Genomic DNA, 14,250 nt, shown 5'->3' on the forward strand with positions numbered 1-14,250 from the left:
TTATTTGTAATCAATTAATTAAATATTTACATTAAAACTTTTACATATTTATATCATTTTGTACGTACAATGACTAAATTTTAAAGAATTTGTCTTTTGGTCTAAATTTATATTATCTGGTAAGACACTGCTGTGTTTGTCATTTCGGTCCTTGAGCAAAATTCAGTTGTTAAACGTATAGGGAGAGGAGTGAGGTATTCTTGATTGTTCAAATGACTAAGGCGGATGGGATAGACCCATGTTACTTGTACACATTTTAAAATTACGATAAATAATCGCATTCGAAGAACTATTCGAAAAGAAAATCGGTGCAGTCTTGATTATGTATTGCGTATTATTTTATCGAGAAAAAAACTATATTGTAATCAGAGTATTTCACGCGGTAAAAGAATGTTTAATGTTTAAATTTACTAATTTACTATCGATACAAGTATGGTTTAAATGATAAATAAACTATGCTATGTGAATTATGCATTTTTCTATTAGCAGAGTAAAACGTCGAGTAATTTTGGTTTAACATCAAGCGTCTATCTGGAATAATAACTACAAAAACCACACTGGCATTTGTCTGGATCTATTTTATTAAGCACAAATAAAATTTCGTACACGATAAACGGGTGTTTCGTAATGTTATCGTTATCCAAAGCTATACACGTACTGATGACTGGTAAAATAGGGTTTAAGGGAACAATACCGTTCACATTGGCGGACGCAATATAGTCAACGGGGGCTAGGTTGAATGACTAAAAAATGTAGGTTTTTTACTTTTAAACGGAAATTGATATCGAAAATGAAAATAATAGTAATAATATAGTTATTAGAAAATAAACATTAAGTAACGTTCAGACAAAAAAGTACTGAATCTATAATATTCTCGGTCAAACAGTGTAAGAGTTATGAAATTGATACGTAAAGCTATAAAACTAATAAGTACTATTAGTGTTATAATATTACTATTACTTCATGACTTACGCCAGTACCTTCTCTTAGAAACTTATCTGTACATGAAATAGGGTAAAATAAAAAATATATAATCAAAGACACACAGTTAGAAGTTGAGATCTCCAGTTGTCAACACGTTTGCCTCCGGCAACTTTGGACCGACACTGGTTGGGACTTTTTAACGTTAGGACATTCGAAATAATTTACATGTACGGTTGCAAAAACGGTCTTGCCTTATAGTGATTATTATTACCCGCAAGTTGTACACACTGGTACCACAGACCACTGCACTATTTTGTTTTAGTTTAGATATTATTAATACGACCGCGGAGGTTAGTATTGCCTTTCCGTGGAGATAGTGTAAAACGGTAACAAAGGGTTATGAAGGTAAACATGTTAAGCCCTGATGATCATAGATATTTAAAAGTGGTCCAGGGGACCACACCATACTACTAGTGTGATTTTTTTCTTTACCAATTACGGGTTTATTTAATAAAGTTCGGACAAGTACTGTAAACGATAGCCTAGACGTGTGGAAGAAATATTCGTGCGGCAAATTTTGAGAATTTGAATATCTCAGAATACCTTTCGAACGAGGTCAAATGTATTAACATTTGCAGATCTGAAAAATCTAATTTATTAATAATGGTCAAACTTTATACGTTTATACATACTTTTAATCCATCCTAATCATCAACGATTATAATCTTATGTTAAAAAATAATACATTATGTATCTGTCTACAATTAGATCACGTTATTTCGTGACCAATTGCACAATCGCGTGTCCGATGTGGTACAGGCGTAAGGCAAATAGTTTTGATACTACTGTGCTGTCAATTAAAAAGTTCATATTATAAATTGCGTTTATGGAAAACATCTTTGTTATAAAAACTACAAACAATACAATTTTTTATTGGTTTTATGTGTATATCGAACTATAAGAATGGCAGTGATATTCATTACTTGTTTGAACAACAAGAATTTCAATAATTCATGTATACCCATTATTAATATATTATTAAATATTGCTTCAATTAAAGAATACAATTTGAAATTAAACATTAAAAATTACTTTCGAACTAACATCTAATTTTTACAACGTGACACAAAAAAAATCTTAATTACATAAAAAAAAACTAGTATATTACGTTCAAGGACGAAGTTACAAAATATACAATAATTTCGAGCGTAGGTTCCGTTTATATATTTGTCCATTTTACAATCCTTCCTTGAGTTTACCGTGTCTTGTAAAATAATGATTATTTAGTACATCGTCAATGATTATTTACTTTAATTTCAATAATAATTATGTTTTCACATACTAAATTATTATAACCTAAAAAAAGGAAATAATTATAAAAAATAAAACTTATTACGTTGTTTTTAATGTAATGTATTCAAAATGACAGTAATTTTGATGAATTAATATCCAACAAAATTGTAGACAGGTATTTTTTAATAGTTTTCTTGTATATATATATATATATATATCCACGTAATTGTATTGTAGCAAAAATATAATGACAAATATTTCAATTTTTAAATAATATTATTTATTTTATATTCGTATATAAAAATTTTACAACAAATGTGAAGTAATATATAATAGGACATACTGATCTATAAGTCTATAGGTGACCTATAACAAAAGGTCTTCTCTAAATTACGTCTAATATACAGGGTGATATAATATCACTACTTTTGGAGTTCAAACGTATTAATGGACGATTTGGGCTAATTTCTTTGGTTCAAATAACTTAATTATTATTAATTTATAATAATGTGATGTAATTTGTTATTTTATTCAATTAATATTTGCTATACTGCTTTAAGATAACGTAGATTTAATTTAAATGCTTATTACGAAATATCAAAAGACAAATATTGATATATTATACTAATTATATTACATTTTCGTGCACACCTTTTAATTTGAATGATAATTGAAGCATTGGTTAAAATGTTGACTATGTTACATACAGGAATTCTACAATAATTAAGTGAATAAAAACGAAATAAATTAGTGTTCCTGTTTGAAAAACAAAAGTTGATATTGCTACAGGATATTTTTTTTAGAAATATAAAAAATTTACGCATTGAAAATTACCGTCTTTTAATACACAAACACATTCCATTCCTACAACCTTATAAGATGTATAATTTAAGCATAAAAGATAAGAGACTTGAAAAGTCCGTTTAATAAAATGCCCATATAATTATCTATGTTCACGGTTAGGATACCTCATTACAAACTTATAACTTTTAATAAATAATTTTCTTCTATATATAAAAAAGATAATTTCCAATATGGAAAGTATTGTTTCAAATTATATTTTTTTCTCTATAAATCAAAAATTATTAAAAATGCCCCGACGCAATAATTTTCGAGAAAAATTCATCAAAAAATATATAAAGAAACTCTTTACATAAATGGTTTGAATTAATAATTATGTTGTAAAAAAGTTAATTATATGCTAAAAAATCAGTAAGCTGGTCTGTTTTTGGAACCAAAAAAACGAAAAAATTCTCATTTTTGCAACATTTGAATTATAAAAAAACATAAAAAAAGGTTAATAAATTTCTTTCTTACATACAATTTTTGACTTTATAGTGCTTGAAAATTAGTAATATTTTATCTACAGAGAAAAATTCTGTTTCAATCCATAAATTCTACTTCTGAGTCTTCTTTGTAATATAAACAGTACTATAATATGCTGAAATGAGAATGATTTTAAATATTTTTTACCTATTGAATAAAATTTGAGTTCTAATTTTAAATTGAATTAAACAATATTTGAGTAATGACAAGATAGTTGTTTATCAAAGATACTAAATAGTTAAAGATATGTGCTTAATGTTAAAAATACTATTAGTAGACCTTTTACAATTAAACCTACTGACCTAAAACCAATATTACAGTTCATTAATTAATAATTAGATAAATACAATTGAAAAAAAAATATCATTCATAATAAATTTAAATTAAACACCCAAATAAATCGCTTTGTAGAAATTGAAATAAGTTTTCATTTCAGCAGAAATATATAATTTATGGATAGGTAATCTTTTAATAAATCTCATATTTAACGCTATCGTTTTTACTTTTTCTTCTCTGCAATAAATAACAGAACCGCAACGGTGGTAATAAAATATTTCATCCGCTTATTTGACTAAAAATATATCATAACACTAAATCCAACTTTTGTGTACATATGTATTCATTTAACACCTGGTCAAAAATGATCTACGTCGGAAAATATGCTGAAAAGGAATCATCAATAAACGCACTATAATACGTGTAATACATCACCGGGTCGATTATTCCATTTTCCCCAATGGTAAGTCGTACAACTATGTTAATGGTAGCCTAGGTTAGTGTCCCATTAATAACGTATTTGAATTTTTACTGAAATTCGTATAAACGCGACAATATACCAATAACATTTTTATGCACCCATTATTATGTATTTACGTAAATATACTTTTATAATGTGTTTGTGTGTGTGTCTGTGTGTCTGTGTGTGTGTGTGTTTGTACCTATCATTGGATCACGTGTACTTCGTGCGTTTAAGGAGGGCGTGACAATAAGAAGTATATGAACTGACAATTATAATGTTTTTCGCCTAGCATCAAATACTTTTACTCCTCGTGATCATTCCGTTGGTGCATTTTGGCTCGTATAATTTAACCGTTAGTTAGCGCTCAGACAGATCGGTGAATCCATTGCACTATATCTATTGCACGTACCCGTAAGTATTTGAACATTGAAATAAATCATATTTTATAAGTACGCGATTTCACTATTATATCCTTGACGACACACGAATCACCGCTGGTTCGCCACTGGTGTTTTTGGTTTAGGCTTCACGATAACTGAAACTATCATCGATAACGGGTAGGTAACCGTGCACGAGAAATCGTCACGTAACCGCGGCGTAGGTTTTGCAGTTGCAGCCGCGGTACGCACGTACTTGGACGCATTTCGGCGGGCTCGTGATCGACAACGAATCGGTTGCTTTTTCGGTGGCGGGAGATTCGTTTTGAAAACATACACCGCTGATCGCGGACTCGCGAGTGTTTGTTTTGTGAGCGAACATTGTTATTCTCAAACGCTACGGGATTTTACAACGATCGGCATGTGAAATTGCCGAAGAGAAACAACTGGTAAGATATTGGTTCTGGACGAAAGTCCTGCGCACAACAATCGAAATCAACGTTGCACCATCACATTCGAAAAACCTTTCCGGGGGTCGACTTTATAAAGGTATATTGAATATCTCTTACTTTTAGTTCAAATACATAATCAATGAGATAACTGGGTATGCTCGCATTAAATCGCATGTCTTGAACGCACGATAATACGTCCACCTTTGAAAATTATTTTGTATGTTTTGTATTATGCACGGAGCGGTAGTATATTGAGCATTTGATCGGGTCAAATATTTCGAAAACCAAGATAAAATAACCGGAGGCTGAATAATATATTTTTGGACCATACATTACGAAATAATTTATTTTATCACATAAATGAATGGAATAGTAAATGTTCGCTGCAGGACGAGACTCTTGCGTTACTATTTCCAAGTTCCTTATCAGTTTGCGCTTCGTTTCGAAATAATATTCTATACGCGTCTGTACCGAATACATCGTGCTTAGGACACTAGAACTGCGGCCCGTTCAAAATGTTGCCGCATACAATTTCTGTGCAGATTTACGATCTGATAAAAAATATACGCATTCGTATTGCCATACTTGCACGCATCACTTTGGATCTAAAACCTTAACTGAACAAGTATGGACCCGCCACTCTAATAGGACGAGCACGTGCGGGCGCTTCGCTAAATATCTTATCGTCATCGGATGCATATATTGATTTATTGTAATACGTTTATGAATAATAATATAGATATCGACTTCAGTGGTAGTGACAAGATGCGACGCTATTTCGGCCGGTTTTGCACGGCTCGGTTTTTGTCCTCTTCCCCCCCCCCCATCCATACGATCTACTATCAGTGATGTACACGCCCTTCCTGGGACGTTCGAAAAAATTGGCGGTGCTATTACTTTCTTATGCTAAAGACTCATGAAACCTGCACCGATATTTTGCAGCAATAAAAGAAATTTGCTGAAATTTGTTAAGCGATTTTTAAAGTTTGCAAATTAGCCGATTCTTCCACAGAAAAATAGAATTTAACATTGGTCACGTCACCACCAGTGGCAAAATTAAAGTGATTTGAAAGAGCGATCGCTGCTTTTAATTTTGATTTAATGTAATTTTACGTTAAATGTATACATTTTTTAACTATGCTTTATATTTATTATGATATATGTTATCAGTATGGTATCGTGTATCCAAGTGAGCAACTTTTTTCCGTATGTTTCATTAAAAACCTTTTGCAGCGTGTACAGGTTAACTAAAATCTTTGATCCATTTTTAAAATTGCTCACTTTACCATTGGATCAGTTCAACAAATAAACCTTTTCGAATCGCGTACATGAATCTCTGTCTTACGTTATACAGGTAGAACTATGCGTGCGAATGTCATTATAACCGCGGGCGCGCTAACCAATCGTTTCAAAATAATAAAATTATTATTCTTACTGCAACTACCATTATAATAATAATTGTAATTATTATTCTTATTATTATTATTATTATTATTAATCTAATTAATATTATAATGATTATACTACGTGCGTTGTTGTCGCCGCAACGACTACCGCGATAAAAGCGTACGAAACAAGCGAAGACATCGTGTAGAAATAGGTAATTGTGCATTTCCCTTTCTTTCGTACAGTACCAAAAATTCGACCCTGAAATCTCCCTCCGTTTCGACATTTTTCATACGGTCATAGACGTATTTACACGCCGCTCTCACGTATATGCCTGTACCGTTGACGCACGGCCATTGAGTCACAAGAAGAAAGGTTTCTGCTCGTACTAGTGACAAACGCGATATGTTTGATAGGTGTATAATAATAAAGTACTTCGTCCAGTTCACGTAAAGTGTTTTTTTTTTTTCATCTCAACATCCTAAAACTATTCATCTTCAACTTTCGTTCTTTCCAAGTACGATAGCCAGGTAAAAGTTTGTTTATTTTATTTTATTTTATTTTTTTCTTTCAATTTCTACTTCTTTTTTCTTCGACCGACCAAATGGTTCAATTTTCAGCTGTACTAAATAGCTAGATAAATAGTATAGAATAACACTATAAGACTATAATATACTTAATAGTTTAGAACGTAAACGTGAAACGAATCAAAACGTGTGCTCGATCGTATCACAATGATAATATATACGATTGCGGTGAATAGTGAGTGCTGCCGCAATAGCTACGCTCAATATTATTCACAAAATCATAATGCAACAATAAACGTTTTTTGCTTATTTCAAATCGTCAATATTATTCTGGTGCTATTTTTAATAAAAATTATATGTTAAAATCAAATAATCTAATAGCTTTTATATTTAAAAGACGTTTCTATTCGTAAAAAAAAAAAATTATAAAAAGAAACGTTCTGCATCTTTTAAATATTTATTATTTTCATCGTTTACGTGTATATAAATTATACTATTCGATGTGGATGTATTGATTTCATCCTGTAAGTATTGCTATTGTGCGAACAATATACTTAAAAATATTTTCGTTGACAAAAACTTAATTACTATGTGCAGCTTTTATGTTACTACTCTAAATTTTAAATAATAAATACCATTTAGAATATTTTAATAGATATAATATATTATATAAATCAAATCAATTGATATAACGATTTCAAGATAGTTTTTATTTTAACTTCTAATTTAATAGCTCATAGAAAACTTTTTAAAAAGAGATTTGCATTTTAATTACATATTTTTTTATTTTTAAATAAAATATTAAACTGTAAAACCTATTTATTTGTAATGGGAACGTATACTCTAGACTACAAACAATTATATTATTATGTTAAATTATTATTCCAATAACAAAACTAACATTTTCTTATAGTGTATGGATACTTATCTAATAATTTATTTTTATTTTTATTTTTATTTAAAGCCTCAACAACTAAGGTTATTGGCTTACATTGTTTACAATATTAATATTACATTATAAAATATATACATATTTGGAATATATCAATATAATTGACTTAAATACGTAAGAAAAGAAAAAAAATTATCTAATAATTATACAAACGTGTTTAGATATAACAAATTAATATGGAAATATGATTTTTTATTTAGCGAAACCATTTGATGTTCATATATTTCTTTACCGTGTTATTTTAATTATTCACGCAGTTTTTTTCTCTGACATTATCCACTTAATCTAGCCCAATGCTTCATGATTAAACGAATAATAAACGAAAATGAACAATTCGCAAGCAACACGTTATAGTGCTGTATACAGATATAATTCACAATAATTGATAGTTAACAATACTAATCTCCGCACACTTTGTAAATGCAAAACAAACGGATCGTCTACATCGAATAAGAACTAAATCATTAACAACATAATTATTATTATGATATACTGTTTGAAAATACGATCGATTTGAAAACTACTGAGAGTTCCTACACTCGTCAATAACACACCAATCATACGTAAATGATTTTTCTCTACAATATATAGTCGAAACACTCCGTGCGACGCACAATACGTTTTGTAATAACAAAATAATAATAATAATAACACGTGAACTATATAGTATTCGTTACACAAATGTTTTATCATGATCATCATTAACATTAGAAAACATTTACCGTTTCCGGTAAAAGACCTAATCGAGCGTTCCCGTCAAACCGTGACGAGACGTTTTGTGTATGGTTTAGTATTGTTCGTGGTGTACCCGAAATATTACGTACAACAAAGGTTCGACAGAAAATCATTGTCCGAATCGTCCGCGAGCAACGACGTTCAATTGCTGAAATTTCAATTTCGCACGACCGCGATCAGTCGCAGACCATCACTGACTCTGACTTGTTAATGTTTGAAAACAAGACTTTTGAACTACCACTGCTAAGTGATAAGATCCTATAGGGAAATTAACGTTCTTTCAATGGCGTGGTGAACATCTTTCAAACCCTAAGCAAATTATTTATACAATGACCCACCTACTAACCCCTCCCTTACACCCCCACATCAAACTATATATAATTTTCTGTACACTAATTTTGAATTTTTGTTATAAGAAGCCTTGCTTATATGTAAATGTACCATTAGAAATTAGATTTTATAATGAATTAATTATAATTAAAATTTAATACATAAAAAATAAAATAGGTTTATAGTAATATCATTATTTATTTACAGTATCACATAAATATAAATTGATTTGTTTATTTATTTAAATAAAAAAGCTCTTTCTAGAAGTTGAGAAGATTTACCTATTCTATCTGATGCTTTTTCTAAATTAAATGAAATATCTTTTTTTGTAAGATAAAATCATTAATGATTCCAATCTGTTTTGACCGATGTTTGTTCTTAATCTATTCTTTATTATATTTACCTGATTAAATAAAAAAAAATGAAGTATTTTAAGAGGATAAATATTAATTTTTAAAACAATTAGGTACCTGAGTAATAATATACATGTATTATAACAAATATATAATAATGATTAAGAGTTATTTAGATATAGTGATTTATAACTAGTAAATACCAATATAATAATAATGGTATAATACTATAATATTGTGTACTAAAGTGTAATATGTATAATTATGATTCGTATAAAACCAATGATTAAAATAACATTTATTATAATGTTAACAATCAGTTAACATTAATTTTAAAAGATACAAAAAATAATTTAATATATATAATTTAGTTCTATCTTACCTTAGAAAATACTCGTTCCGCAGAAGCAGAAGATGTAGGAATGGTACACATGACTTTGAAAGCTAAATATAAATTAGGAAACGAAGCCATTAAACTATAATTACTCATCATTTGGACCATTCGAGGAGCAAAACCAAATCGTTTATCATTTGTATGAGAAACTTCTATATCTTCACTTTCACTATCAATCTCATCATTCTCATTAATATTGTTTGACTGTTGAGCAAAGATTTTAGATACTTCCGGATTGGTAACACCAACTTCCAAAGATTCAAAATTTGCTGCAAAAGCCAAATATTCAGATTGTAAATTGCTTACATTTATCTCAGGAAGCCATTTATGAAGTTCTAAAAATGTATTTGGAGGAAAAAATGAGTCTTATGCGGCATATTTAATACAAGCATATGATAGTAAATTGAGATCTGTTAATATACCTCGACTGGATTTAAAATGACTGTCTAATGCAGTGGTCGCCAACCTTATGGACCTCACGGACCGCTAAATACATACTCTAAATTCTACGGACCACGTTTAGCTTAAAATACCTTTTTACATAAATACTGTTAAATAAATAGATGAGGTATTTTTTTTTTGGTCATATCTAACTTGTTATTTTCATTGTTTGCTGCAATGGATCTACTATCCACATAATAACATTGTTAACGACAAAAAGATTCTGTAAGTACCTAACGTTCAAATTTTTCTGCGGACCATTTAAATTTTCTAGCGGACCATCGGTTGGTGACCGCTGGTCTAATGTACCAATTATTTTATCCAGAGTATAGATATATACATTTATCTTAAATTTTTTAATAACATTAGTGGGGGGCTTTATCTCTGCAATTTTCACTATGCAATTTTGTTTTTCTCCTTTATCGTTCTTCTTTTAAACTAGTTTCTTCTAACTTATGCAACATAGAAAATGATTTAGCTTCATTCATTATGTTGTTAAACATATCTTCAGTTCTTAATTTTTTCAATCGATCTTGTGCGCTATCAACTAAATGTAATGCTTCTATAAAGTCCAAGGTTGATGATTGTAGGTAATTTGAGAGTGGGGTGGTAATATCAAATACTTTTTTCATAAGTATCATTATAGCAATAAATTTTAATGAAGCAATTTTTGGATAAAGATCTTTTGCTTGGCATTCTGTGCTAGTATCAGGTGACTTAGTGAGATTTTCTAAAGTTTCTAAAACAGTATTTAAGTATTTTAGATAAACTATATAAACTGCATGATCGTGTGAGGCCCAATGAGTGGTGGTAAAATTTTTCATTTTTTATATTCTCATATTTGGGTACAAAAATAGCTGAGCTTCAACAAAGTCTGCTGTTCGTTTCCTAGCCGACATGAAATTAGTCAAAGCTTGGATATTAGAAATAAAAATTTTAATATATACGTTAGATTCACAAACATTACCAACAACTAGATTTAATATAAGCGCAAAACACCAAATATATAAAGCCTGGGAATTCTGTGATTTAATATGAGATCTTAAACCTTGGTATTCCCTTTGCATTGTACTTGCATCATCATATGCTTGAGCGATGAGTTCTTTTTTCCATTCTAATTGGTATTTTGCACATATATCAGAAAATAAATTAAATAAATATATGCCTAAAGCATCTCTAGTTACTTCTAATGCAACTAAACGCTCTTGAATAGTTCTATTATAAGTCACAAATCTAACAAGAAATGCCAATTACTCTAGTTTAGACAAACTAACTACAGCCGTGGCACTATATAATTATAGTACTCTATAGCTAGCCACCACTGCAGTCCGCAGAGAGTAAGGACCTAAATAAAGGTACGATTTCAAAGAGCCAAGGGGTACCCAACCACCATCCCAGAAAATTTCTAGGGCTAAGCAATTGCATTAGGTAAACGTCGTTCACCTCGCCACTGCGTTCTGACCGAACGATCAAATGTTTCACGACTCCATTAGATTTCAATACGAGTTGTTATCAAATTTATATTTTCCTCCTAGATACTTCGACCTCTTAGACTGTATTTCACCGAATACGTGTACGCATGGTATTTAAATAGAATATGACGATAAAAAGTACTAAAATGAATCTAAATGTTACATTTTTAGTACGGCGAAAATGTACATGTAAAACTTTAAAAACGTGTGCTGTATAATATGTAAATATGATTGTATACCTACATTATATATTTGACACAACAAAAGAAACAATTATTTTATTACGTCGTACAGTTTGATTTTGTTTTTAACAAACGATGCTAATACGAATAAATGGGAAATCAGAGCGTGCGAGAGGAGAAGCGAAAAAGCGATTAAAATGTATATGAAAATATAAAGAGTAAACACCCTAAACATTGTTTTATGTTTATCGAGAATCGAAGCCATTATGATAACACACACGTTGACGCACAGAAAAAATAAAATTTGAAAGAATCAATCGCGGAGTTGGCATGTAAAATAGTTCAGTCATTTATTATGAAAGTCGGGTCACGGTAATTCGAATCTGAAAAGTGATTATATGATGAGTAATACATTCGAGTTACAAACAATTCGATTGACCATTTGAGTTGTTATTGTTCGCACCTTTATCGCATTTCATTTTTACCTAATGAGTATGTGACCGTTGGGAAAATGTAGACAAAGAGATAATAGCATTATTTGGCTAGTTTTTTCACCGATCGACTTAAACATTTCAAACAGCCATTAGATTGATTTTTGCTCAATAAAACTGATCATTGAAGATAAAATTGACAATATGTATTTGTTAGTTCTTAAATTCAATTGCGCTTGAAATGGAAACCAATCGATGAACGCGAGGGCATGTCTACTACATCGTTTTGAATCAGATGATAAATTACAATGAAAAATGAAAATTTTACGAGATGAGATACATTATAGTTTTATAAAAAATTAATAGCAATATCACTATTTTATGTTAACCGGTTGCGCTAATCGATGGAAAATTTTTTTTGTTTTTCAAACGAAACATATTTTTTTCCGTATCGACTTTATAAGCTTACGTTAACATGTCATATTATTGATCTTATGCATCTGTTTACCGCACAATCCATGATACTATTATTGTGTAGATGGTAATCAGCCCGCTCGATTACACAATAATAATCATTCCTCATCGATACGCGTGCGCCTCTGCTTTATCAACACTCGAGTGTTGGTATAAATCTATACGCCCAGAAGATTATCCGTCCACACATCATAAGAAGTACGGCAATGTATAAACTCGAAAAGGCTCAGACTACATTCCAGGTAATACGCAAGGCAATTCGCGTACCGTGTTCGTGGATTATGATATTAATAATTCGTAAACTAAACCATGTTCAGACACTGCATCAGAACTGCACGAACATTTTCATAATATCGTATTATTTTTCTTCTGGCGTGTTTAATCTCTAAGAATTTTTGTCGCCGTTATTGCACTTCACCACTTATCTCTGTCTTGAAGTGCCTCTTTCCAATCCTCAACTTTATCTTCTTCCACCATATAAATTCATTTTTTTCTAGGTCTTCCTCCAGGTCTTTTTCCTTGTGGTCTCCATTCCAGTGCTACTCTAACTGCTTCATTCTTCCCATTTCTCATATTATTATTATAATTATTAAACCCGTAATGTTTAGCTGGTTCAGTGGTTCACAACTTTTATGCAAAGGCGACTCAAAATGTATAGCCAATTTTCGACGTTATCTTTATAAAAATAATATTCAATATTGACAGTTGGGGGTATGCTCCCTATTATCCTGTACCCTTAATTTTAACAATTATCATAACATAACTTGAGTAATAGGTATCTAGTGAAATTCACATTATTGAGATAATTAATATCAAAATTCTCATCAAAAACTTATGCAATTTAATCGTTTCCGTAAACTATGTTGATCGATAAAGTATATTTCTAACTATAAAAAAATAACCAAAAGACTAAATTTATATACTTTTAAGTCGAACAAATTAGTAACGAAAAACATTTTATTATCTTGTATTCTAAATAACTAATACAGATACTAGTACTGACTGTCTAGTTGGTGTTATGTGACCTTTTTAATTTTTTGGTGTTCTAAAATTGGGTCACGTATACATACGTTGAGAAACACTGCGCCACACGCTTGCGAAATTTCGGCCGTGGTTTTCCAGAAGACAACGCGCGAAACCAATTGTATTTGTGCATTTGAAAACATTAACGTCTACGCCAAGAGTAAGAACGTCGCCACGGGCCTATGTACATGCACGTATGTGTGCGTGCGTGTGTGTGTGTGTGTGTGAGTATGTGTATGTATATAAATATTTTTTTTTTTTTTTGTCTGTCCGAGTCCGTAAATGTGTAAATCGTGTATTTATTTGACTTGTACGTGTGTGCGTTACATTGTTATTTATTGCGTACTGTTATAATATTATAATATTTTCTCGTTCAGAAACCGCGAAACATTATTTATCAGTTCCGTTGCGAAACGGTGCACTTAAAATCAAAAACGTA

The 14,250-nt window shown here is 30.5% G+C and overlaps 1 protein-coding gene across 4 annotated transcripts in view; it reads left to right on the plus strand.

Annotated features, from left to right (window-relative positions):
- The first annotated feature begins 4,600 nt into the window (after positions 1 to 4,600).
- LOC112686749 (acyl-CoA Delta(11) desaturase-like) overlaps positions 4,601 to 14,250 on the plus strand; it is a 41,825-nt gene continuing 32,175 nt past the window's right edge. The window contains exon 1 of one of the 4 annotated variants that reach the window (XM_025559176.1): positions 4,601 to 4,693. The gene's annotated coding sequence lies outside the window, so the exon portion shown is untranslated. The other 3 variants (XM_025559184.1, XM_025559190.1, XM_025559168.1) reach the window with 3 other exon arrangements.

Source organism: Sipha flava, unplaced genomic scaffold (assembly GCF_003268045.1).
Source record: "Sipha flava isolate LNK unplaced genomic scaffold, YSA_version1 108_pilon_pilon, whole genome shotgun sequence".
Lineage (NCBI taxonomy): Eukaryota > Metazoa > Arthropoda > Insecta > Hemiptera > Aphididae > Sipha > Sipha flava.